A 3,549-nucleotide genomic window follows, 5' to 3' on the forward strand; every position below is an offset into this window, starting at 1 on the left:
TTCCCCTCACCCTTGACATGAGAGGCAAAAGGTCCTAAATGCTTCATCTATGCTCTGCTTTGTTACAAAACATAAATAGGTTGTTTGCAAAAAACAATAAGTAGAATGTAAAAAGATTGAAAAAAGCATTTCTGAATTAATCCACCAGCTAAGGCTGTTTACTGTGTGCAGGTAGCAGCCCGGGGTGGAGGGAATGGGAGGAGAGCAGTTTGCCGGGATGCAGGCGGAGTGCTACTGTTTGTGTTCCCCGGTTCCTGGCTTGCTCCACCTAGCTGTCCGCCTCTTGCTGGTTTCTGGAGATGGCTTGTAAACCGGTACCTGAGTTTCCTAGAAGCAAGTGCCAAAAGTTCCTAATTGTTAGGCACTCACAAATGTTTTATTTTGCCTTGTTTTTAGCAATCATTTTTAAAAAGTAAAATGTTTCATAATCTAGATTTTCAGGTTATCTGGAAAAATCTACAGTTCTGCTAGCACCAGACCTGCATTCTCACCTGGAGCTAAGGAGTGGTCATCTTTCACCTAGGGCATGTGACCCCCCAGTTTGTCACTGTTGTAGTACTTATTCCTGGCCCTCTTCAGTCATGAACGTTACCTGTCAGCTTTTCAGCATTTGACTTAGTGATCCCAGTGCTGGGGAGAAGGGACAGTCCCCAGCTGGTCATCTCCAGAAGTTAAAAGGTGATTATTAAGTATTCCCCTTTCCCCAGCTGTTACTGTGAACAGCAGGGGCCTGGGGAACGTCAGAACCCCAGGCTGACTTCCTCCTGCTGGAATGAACAAACAGGTTTCAGGCTGACTGCTACTCACCACAGGGGGAAAACACCCTCACTGCCAGCCCAGCTATTTTGATGCCCAAGCCTGTTTCACCTGTGTATGTAGTATCAAGTGGCTTCCAGAGCTTGGTGTATTTTTGTTTGTTTTTCAAGTTGGGAGTTGTCTTGAGGAAGAAGAAAAAGTCTTTCTCTTGACACTGTAGTCCCTGTGAAGTTCATGCTTCCACTTGTTCTTGAAATTGTAAACTTCGGGGCATTCATGGAATAAGTTGCTAGGCTTGGAAAAGTAAATGTTTGGGTCTAACTCCCATGCTGTAAATAATAATAATAATAATAATGATAATAATAAAAGAGCAGCATCTAGGGATTTTCTATTCCTCTAGCCTTTGTTCCATATTCTGAATTTAAGGTTAGGGGACAACAGTGTCCTATGGACACCATGGGGATGACTTCTAATAGCACAGACTATTACTCTGTTTTCTCATCTCACCCTGTATGGGAGGGAGGTGTATGGGAGCCCAGAGTATATTCTGGTGACCAGAATCACTTGACACCTATGTGCGAGTCCCACATCTCCCATTAATTTGAGAAAATCACTTAAGCTTCCTGAACCTCAATTTTCTCAAGGGAAGTGTGGGACTGTCAAGGGTGGAGCTAGTACATCTTCCAGAACTATCCCTTCTGCATCTGTGTCAGACATCACTAATCAATGACCGTGTTCTGAGCCAGGACACAGCCTCATCTTAACCCAGCCCTCGGGACAGCCACATTGGTAGATTAAATGATCTCTAAGGGCACTGTCAGCTTCAGTAATTAAAAAAAAAAAATGGAGTGAGCAAAGCCGAGGTGAAAAGCCTTCAAATGGTTTCTTTTGTGATCATGTCATTCTATGCCTTGGAGGAGAAGACAAGGTTATCTCAAGTTCCAAGACTAAAGTTTCACTGGGCCTTTTCCAAGCTGCTGTTCCTTTATTCCTTTGCTGAGCAGAGCAGTCAGGGAAGGGACAGGCATGCAGGTCTTGGGAACACACGCTGAATCTGTTACTCTACAGTTCATGTTCTTCTGGTGGGGATTGCTACCTGAGAGCTTGGGTTCCCAGGTCTAATTGTTTAAAAACAACCCCCACCTGCTTTTTAAAGCAGTTGTGAAGCATTTCTGGCTGTTTTGGGCTCTCTTGCATTAGATGACATTCTCCACCTTTCAGCAAGTGTTTTACCTGGCTCAGAAGCTTTTTGAGAGTGATATGGCCATCCTTGTGAGAGAATCAGGACATCCTGTGGCTCCAGATAGGCTTTACCTCTTTCAAACGGACAAGAGGGCAAGTGCAGGTGACTCTTGGGCTTTCATTTATAAATGGGAAGGATTCCTTAGAGGCAAGTGACAGTTTACTTTTTTATTAGCAGTTTTATTGATATAATTTATATACCCCAAAATTCACCCTTTTAAGTAAGCAATTGAATGTTTCTTAATATATTCACAAAGTTATACAACTCTCACCAGTAGCTAACTCCAGGACATTTTCAGCACTGCAAAATGTTCTGTCCTGGTTGCCTCTTTGTATGTGGGTGATGATCATGGAGGGGGCTGGGACATGGTGATACTTCTCAGCAAAATGGGCTGCATTTGCTTGTCACCTAGTGACAGTCTCATGCCAGCTCAGTTGCCCCTCAACACCTGTCATCCCAGTCACCTGGGCTTGTTAAAACACAGCATGCTGCCCACCTCTTCCTACTTTCTGATTTAGACATTTTGGGGTGAGGCTTGATAATTGGGATTTCTAACAAGGCTGCTATTGCTCACTCAGGCTTTTGAATGTGTTTTTCTCTCTGCCAGGAACCCATGCTCACCTTTACCTGGCTGGTTCTTACTTATCCACCAGATCTGAGTTCAGATTCCAGGAGGAACTCTTTTCTGACATCTGCCCCAAATGAACTTGGAAGCCCTTTCTCCAAGGCCTTATCTTGGTGTTCATCACACTGCATTGTAATTGTTGGTTTATTGTCTCTTTGCCCCACTGGACTGTGAACTCCTAAAGGATCCTATTTTGTGCACTTTCGGTTTCCCAGTGCCTAGCACAGGACCTGGCCCACCATAAGCACGTAGTTACTACTGCCAATCCATTTTCAAATGGAGCTTCCAGGAGAGCCTTAACTCCAGGGTTGTTTGGGTCTGGTATGGGGGCGGAGTGGGAGAGAGATATCAGTAGGACAGTGGGAACAAAGCCAAAGCCCTCTTTTTTCGACATCTTCTGGATTTCTAGGCAAATAAAACTACTTGCGTTCTGTACCATTTATTAATTGCTACAATAATGCTGTGCGCCATACAACCACAAATGACCAAAGTGTGTATTGCTCACAGGCCTGGGGGGGTGAGGTGGTTCTGCTGATCTTGCCTGGGCTTACTGACATACCTGGGGTTTGGCTGACTGTAGGCTGACCTAGATTGGCCTCAGCTGGAACGACTGACTGAGCCATCTTGGGTTTGCACCATGTAGTTTTCATACTGTCCCCCAGAACCTGACCTAGTCGTGTCTTTTTCATGGTGCTGGCAGAGGAGGAAAGTTAGACAGCCCAATTACACGAGCACTTTTTTCTATTTTATTGCAGCACGATATATAATGTAAAATTTATCATTTTAACCATTAGGTATATAGTTCAGTGGTGTTAAATACAGCCATAATGGGCTCGGCGCCTATAGCTCAACCGGCTAAGGCACCAGCCACGTACACCTAAGGTGGCGGGTTCAAATCCCCAGCCCGGACCCGCCAAACAACAAT

General features: G+C 44.8%; 1 protein-coding gene across 1 annotated transcript in view; it reads left to right on the forward strand.

The window, feature by feature from the left end:
• The window catches only part of VSIG10 (V-set and immunoglobulin domain containing 10), a 30,539-nt gene that overhangs the window by 862 nt on the left and 26,128 nt on the right, over positions 1–3,549 (forward strand). The window lies entirely within an intron of this gene.

Source organism: Otolemur garnettii, unplaced genomic scaffold (assembly GCF_000181295.1).
Source record: "Otolemur garnettii isolate 467f Iridium unplaced genomic scaffold, OtoGar3 scaffold00038, whole genome shotgun sequence".
NCBI lineage: Eukaryota > Metazoa > Chordata > Mammalia > Primates > Galagidae > Otolemur > Otolemur garnettii.